This window comes from Neofelis nebulosa, chromosome 13 (genome assembly GCF_028018385.1).
Source record: "Neofelis nebulosa isolate mNeoNeb1 chromosome 13, mNeoNeb1.pri, whole genome shotgun sequence".
Taxonomy (NCBI): Eukaryota; Metazoa; Chordata; class Mammalia; order Carnivora; family Felidae; genus Neofelis; species Neofelis nebulosa.
Genome location: NC_080794.1, coordinates 70,311,192 through 70,319,059, shown reverse-complemented (window position 1 = coordinate 70,319,059; position 7,868 = coordinate 70,311,192).

The window sequence follows — 7,868 nt, the reverse complement described above, 5'->3', positions numbered from 1 at the left end:
CAGTACTACATCTTAGTCACTATATAAATGGCCATTACTGAGGCCGCTTTCTTATTGGCAGCTGTCAACCTTGGGCATACGTGCATTAAGGCTGTAAAAGCATAGGCTTTGGCACAGTACCCTGGGTTCAATTCCTAGAAACCTTGTGTAGGACCTGTGTGAGTTTAGGCAAGTTACTAAAGTATTCGGATCCTCAGCTTCTTCATTTGTAAAAAGGGAATAGTAATAGTAGTGCCTACTTCATAATGCATTTACATACATTCAATAGGGAAAGTATCTAAAATGTGTTGTGCGTTACCTGGGACAATTAACATTCAATTTGTGGGACCAGTTATTACTGCATCTTCCTGGTTGAATCTGTCCCATGTTCTTCAGTGTTCCCGTGTTTTGTTTTGTTTTGTTTTGTTTTGTTTTGTTTTGTTTTGTGTTTTGTTTTGAGAGAGTGTGTGTGAGAGTATGTACGTGCAATTGGGGGGGCAGAGGCAGAAGGAGAGAGAATCCCAAGTAGGTTCCACGCTCAGCACAGAGCCCTATGCTGGGCTCAGTCTCATGGCTGCAAGATCATGAACTGAGCTGAAATCAAGTGTCAGATGCTTAGCTGACTGAGCCACCCAGGTGACCCCACCATAGTGTTTTGTTTTTGTTTTTTGTCTTCCATGATGTTTCTTGGAATCCTTCTGTCCAATCACCCCTTACTCACTTGGTGTCCATGTTTATCATTTCTGTGTTTGACACTACATTTGTGTCTTATGGTTAAGCCTGTGGGCTGAGCAGCCTGACTTCATGGGTTCATAATTTCAGATTTGTCACTTAGAACTGAGTGCACTTGGACTCGTTATTTACCTTTTGTTGCTTTGATTGCCATAATTATAAAATGAGATTTATAGCAGTATCTAACTTCATAGCTGCTACCTATTTCACAGCCATTATTATAAAGATTCAGTGAGCTAAGGCATGTATCAAGTGCTTAACATGACACATGGAAAAGGGTATACAACCACAAAATGTTAGCTATTGTCATTTTAAGTCATCAGATTTGGTATTTTGGCCTTGCATTCATTCATTCCCTCCTCTCCCCTGCCTCCATATAGGCATCTATGTTTAGTCCTGTGCATTTGTTCTCTGTGGAGCCCTCACAAACACCACCTCCCGCCCCACCTTTCCCTACCTTCCACTCTTACTCTGGTTCAGACCATTGTTCCTTCTTTCTGATTTACTAGAATAAATTCCTAATTTGTTTCCCTGCCTACACTCTGTTCCTATTCAACCTGTTGTCCATAGTAAAGGAGTTGAATTTTTCCAAACCATATCATGTGCTCTTTGACACTAAGAACTCCTGTGGTCTCCCTTTGTCTACCGATTAGATTTCAAACTGTAAGTTCTGCTGTTCAAGCTCTCCTATGTCTAGACCTTATTCACCTTTCAAACATTATTTCTCTTTTGCTCAATTGCTGCATCCAGTGCCTAACCAAATGGGCCCATTTTCTCTTCCTCATGTTTGACTGCAGTTATCCCATTGAAGACTTTGTTTCCATTGTTCTGTAATTTTCAATACCCTCCCCTCTCTAAATGCCCAGTTACTACCATCTTTTAAAATTCAATTCAGATGTCAGCTTCCCTTTGACTTCCCTGATATGTCCTCTGCCCCTGAAATGGAAGGTTTCTCTCTAACCAGTGCAAACCTCTGAGATATTGTCTAACTCTTCGCAATAGGTGCAATATTTTCTACCATGTGTTGAAGACAACTTTTTCCCACAAGAACAGCACCTGCCAATGCTTATTCTCCTTGACTCTCTGTCGTCTGTCCTTCATCATGCAGTTTACATCAGTGTGTCCAGGGAAGGGAGGGGAGTTGCTTGATTCCATTAACCTCGTTGTGTGCAAGAATTGAACCAGGCTCTGTGAAGGCCACTACAAAAAACATAAGGGCTTCTATTTCTGCCTTGCAGGTACATAAAGCTGAATTGAGAAGAGGGCACACACATGAAAATGACTTAGGGACATAAACAGGTGCAGATTAATGAAGTTCCCCAGGAATTGGTAAGTGCTGAAAACATGCAGAGTCAGCACAGCCCATCAGCTCTGTGGAATAATGGGTGAAGGGTTGGCAGAGAAGGGGAGTTTTGCAGAAGGAATAGAAAGAAGAGGAACAATATAGTATCGCTAGCAAAGAGAAGGAAAGTTACCCTGGTGTGTAGGAGCAAATGGGCAAGGTGCAGCACTGTCTATCTCCTCAACTACCTGAGGGACAAGGCTGGCTCTGTCCTGGAGAAGTTTAGGCCCAAGTCAAGATATTCTCCACCCCCAGCTCAAACACTGAGGAAATCAATCTTATGTTTAATGGTAAGAACATGCATTTTAGAGTCAGACATGCTGGGTTACTTCTTTTACTTATCAGGTGTGTGATCCTGGGCCCATCAGTTTACCTCACTAAACCTGAGTTTGCCCTTCATCACAGGTCAGGGTTTAAAACATGGGTTTTGTGGTAGATTAAATTCTACCATTCCTAAGTTCTGCATCTGTGATTTTGGAAAAGTCTCCTAACCTCTCTGATCTTCTTCATCTGAATAGGATGGCCATAAGAGTGACTGAAATAGCGTATGTAAGGGTCTTCTATATCATAAAAAAAATCAATGCATTTTCTTTTTGTAAAGTTTTTATTTAAATTCCAGTTCGTTTCAGATGTACAATATAGTAACTGAACACTTCCATACAACACCCAGTGCTCATCACAACAAGTGCTCTCCCTCATCCCATCACCTATTTAACCCATCCCTCCACCAGTCTCCCCTCTGGTAACCCTCAGTTTCTTCTCTATAGTTAAGAGTCTGTTTCTTGATTTGTCTCTCACTTTTTCCCCTTTGTTCATTTGTTGTGTTTCTTAAATTCTACATATGAGTGAAATTATATGGCAGGTGTCTTTCCCTGACTGACTTATTTCACTTAGCATAATACTCTCTAGCTCTATCCATGTCATTGCAAATGGCAAGATTTCAGTATTTTTTATGGCTGAGTAATATTCCATTGTGTTTGTGTGTGTGTGTGTGTGTGTGTGTGTGTGTGCGCGTGCGTGTGCGCGCACTTGTGTTTAAAATCTTATACCGTAATCTCCTTTATCCATTCATCAGTCAATGGAAACTTAGGCTGTTTCCATAATTTGGTTATTATAAATTTGTTTAATGTTTTTATTTATTTTTGAAGGAGAGAGAGAGACAGAGCACAAGCAGAGAGAGAGGGAGACACAGAATCCAAAGCAGGCTTCAGGCTCTGAGCTGTCAGCACAGAGCCCGACATGGGGCCTGAACCCACGAACCGTGAGATCATGACCCTAGCCGAAGTCGGACGCTCAACCGACTGAGCCACCCAGGTGCCCCTGGGTATTATAGATACGCTGCTATAAACATTGGGGTGCACGTATCCCTTACATTACTATTTTTGTTTTCTTTGGGTAAATGCCTATTGGTGTAATTGCTGGGCTGTAGGATAGTTCTATTTTAAAGTTTTTATGAGTCTCCATAATGTTTTCCAGAGTGGCTGCACAAGTTTGCATTCCCACCAGCAGTGCTAGAGAGTTACCCTTTCTCCACATCCTCACCAAAACAATGCATTTTAGAGGATATTATCAGCATTATTCATTATATCCTTAGAGTCAATAGCATCTTCTATGAAATGGAAAGCTAATCATTATTTACAGAGAATGTTGTGTGAGTTTAGTGAGCCATCATCCAAAATTCTGGGCATTGAGTGGGCACCCGATAAATGAAGGGTTGGTACTACTCCAAGACAATATATACCTGAGATCTTCCACTGGATGTCTGGTAGTAAACATAGTTTCTAATACAATGTCAGTATAAACTACTGTCCAGACAAAAAGAGGGACTAGGGAAATAAAATTTTAGTGGGAATTATGGGTCATGCACAGCTGATAGATGGTAGATCTCTATGGACTAATGAATTGTGCAAATTATTTCTGCCTTGTTGGAGGCCATTTTCATTAAATATGGAGAGTATTAATAAGGCTGTAGATTCTAACTTTCTCCAGACGATATTCTTCTGTTTTATTTACACCTTATTTGCAACAAATTCATGTTCTTGCACCCATATTCTCTAACTCTATCCTTTGATTCTTATTTTATTATGGATTTTATCTCTTACTATATAAAACTGAAATATTTGTAGGCAGAGTCACCTTGCTTTTAAGAAAGTGCTTTCTATTAGAGTCTAAGGCATGGTGTGTGTCCTGGCAGTTATAATTATTGACTTTTTAAAATGTTTATTTATTTTTGAGTGGGAGAGAGAGACAGAGTGTGAGCAGGGGAGGGGCAGAGAGAAAGGGAGACACAGAATCCAAAGCAGGCTCCAGGCTCTGAGCTGCCAGCACAAGCCAGACATGGGGCTCGAACTTACGAACCATGAGATCATGACCTGAGCCAAAGTCGGATGCTCAACTGACTGAACCACCCAGGTGCCCCTGGAAAACTTTAATTAGATCCTGGAAGGGAGGAATAATCCCTTGGGTTAAGTTACCCAGAAAAAAAGAGACAAAATGAAAAAAAAAAAAAAGTTCTCTAAAGAATGAAGAAGGGAAGGAAAAGAAGCTTAGTCATGGCAATTTAATCAGCTTAGCGAAACTTTATCAACTTGCAATCTCAGAAGTGGCTAGCAACTTCATTTGCAAATGTTTATTAAGTACCTCCTAAATGCAGCCAAGTGAAGTGGTACACTAGGTAGGGTGGGAATTAGAAAGATAGGGCATAGCCTCTGCTCTCAAGCAACTTCTATCTTAGTTGTAGAGGGAACTAGAAATTAGTAAAACTTGAGTAAGCCTCTTGACCACTTTGATTTTAGTCTGTAGAAAACAGGCCATGATGTTGAAGGAGTTTGGAAACTGGTCATCTGAGAAATGATGAAAAGATGTCAGAGTCATTGCTTTGGAGAGATTAAGTGGGAAGGTAGTTTCAGAAACTAAATGGCTACTATTAGGAAAAGTTTCAGATTCATTTCATGTGGCTCCGAGAGGCAGAATTAAGACTGATTAATTTACTATTTCAACCATTTATTTAGTCATTAAATAAATACTTACAAAATATCAACTAAATGTCAGATAGTGTTGTAAGTGTCACAGAGGAAAAAAAAAAGCAAAAAAAAAAAAAATCTATGCCCTAATGATGGGAATTCCCTAAAGGATACAAATGATGTTTGCTTCAGGAGTTGGACTTCTTCAGAATCCAAGCTTTTCAGCAATGAGCTTCTTATGGAGGTAGGATCAAAAATTTCTCAGAGCTTTCAAATTGTTTATACACAAAAAGCATTCAACATATTGATTGATTGATTGATTTAGCAAATATTATTATTTACTATAACCCACAAATCATGCCAAGTGATGGGAATACAGAGATAAATAAAACACAAGTGCTGTCTTCACAGACCTTACATTCTAGATGGAAGGAGAAACACAACAAACATTTGTACAAATAAACATGATAGTTTCAGGGATGATTCATGTAAAAATTACAAAGCATCCTTTATAATTGTGATAAGGAGAATCTGAATGGGATGCTTTAAATTGGATGATCAGCTTGCAGACGAGTTCCCCATGCCAGTGATTGCCCTCAGCTGAAGAGGGCAGTCACCCAAGACCATGTTCCCTTCCAGGGAGGGAGGTTTATGGGGAGAGTTCACATGTAATGACTCACCAAGTAAGTATATAAAGACCTAGATACCTCATTCTAATAAGGTACAACTATGCAGAGCCTTCTTCTCTCTAAAACTCACCACAGTGTTGCCTGAGACTTTCATTGAGATGGCATCACATTTCTACTTCTCCTTCTGACCAACTCTGTTTTCTTCACTTCCCTTCAGAGTTTCATCCTGAGAACACTCCCCAGTAAATTTCCTGCATGCAAATTTCTGTTGTAGAGTTGGCTTCCCACAGTCTGCTTTTACATGGCCTATGACAGATGTAATTGATAAGGAGTTAACTGTGCAAAAAATACATTGGTCTAGTCAACCATTTAAATCAAACAATGAAATTGATGACAATATGGTACTATTATTAATACAAGTCCAAGAATATAAGATCTTTTTTTCTGATTTCCAAACAAATATGATCCTAGCCAGCTGTCCCCTCATGGATGTTCTCTGTGACCAAGACTGCCTTAGCATTCCCTCAGCATGACTCAACTTCAGACAAGTTTCCCTTTGACAAGAGGCCCCAGACTTCCATTTTCTTCAAGCATTTGCTTTAGAACACTTGGAATTATAAATGTTTTCTCTGCCCTTGAAAATGTAAAGCCTTCCTTGCCAGTTTTATAACCCAAGAATGTCTTTGTCAAGGACAGGAACTCTCCCTTTGAAATATGATCATCAGGGAAGATAGGCATATTACCTTGCAGTCTCTGTGAGTGGGCAGGAGCCTAACTTCAATTAAGCACCAATTAGCAGAAAGTGATGGTGTAACCACATTGACCAAACTCTATCCCAATGCCCTCTAGTAGTTTTCCACGAGCTCACCAGCTGCTTAAAAAACAAACAAACAAACAAAACACACACACACACACACACACACACACACACACACACACACACACACGACTTCCTTGTCTGTTGAACTGCTTCTGGTGAATTTATTTCTTTGACACCTCCTTTCTCTGACAATCATTTTAGCAAGCAGGGAGGCTGGCAAGGGAAAAGTAGCTAGAATTAGCAAAGCTTGATTCTTCCAGCAGTAAACTCTCAGGTTTTTATATTATTCATTTGAATTCCTCCTGGTCAGGATTCCAGGAGACTATAAGAGTCCCTGTAGTTAAACTTCTATAAGGGCAGCCATAATAAATCTGCTGATATCTCAGACACCCAACTGGATAATGAGGTGGAAAAGAGCTGGCCTTGGAGAGCCAAGCATGGGAATGAAGCTTGGGCTCTGGTGTGGCTGAACGGGCAGTTGAGATTTCAGGCCTCAGGATCTACATTACCAAGCTCCAAAACTGATACTGAGCATCCAAAAGTATGATTAACTTGGCTATTTCTAAGGGCTCTTCCTATTCTGATGCTTCTGTATCAACTTCTTTAAGCATCAACCTGGACTTCCAAGAGTTCATTTGTTGTGGTTACACAGTGGTCTATTGAGCTGATACACTGAAATTTACCTTACAACCCCCTACTAGAATTTGAGTTACCTATTCTTTGCTATTTGTTGTTTGTTTGCTTGCTTGCTTGCTTCAAGGTTATTTTTCACTAGGATACGCTATCAATGTTGGGGTTACCAGGTCAAAATGCATATCTTTTTTATGTTTTTGTTACCTCTTCAGATTGCCCTTTTAAAAGATGGAAAAAAGTTCTTTTGCTGCCAGCACTGTATATACCGCTACTCTACAGTCTTCTCCAATTCCCTTTATGTAATTTAAATTTGCTGTTTTCGTCATTTGTTTGAATGGACCTGGTAATTATTTTAAAATAATTTTAATGTATTTAATTACTGTTTAGTCTATTTGTTCCCTGCAGGTAACATGACAGCAAAGACTCTTGACATACGTTTCAGATAATTGTCCTTGGGCACAGCCCTCTGGTTTCATCTTGTCCTTGGCTAAGTGTAAAGGATTCTTTCTGTGGTTATTTAATTACTGTGGTATGAACAATGGTAAAGGAGAGATCTCAGAGGAACGAGTGCCAAGCATGGAGAGGTATCTAAAGCAGGACTTATTTCTGAGCTGTGAGAGAGGGACCCTCTAAGTTTAGGGAGATATACATTGAGCCTGATTCCTGTACTCTTTTCTCCCCCAATCAACTATGCGACATTACGTTAAAATCAAGTAAGAGCAGCTCAAAAAATGTAAGAAGCCCTCTAGAGGTCGCTTCAGTGTGAGGCA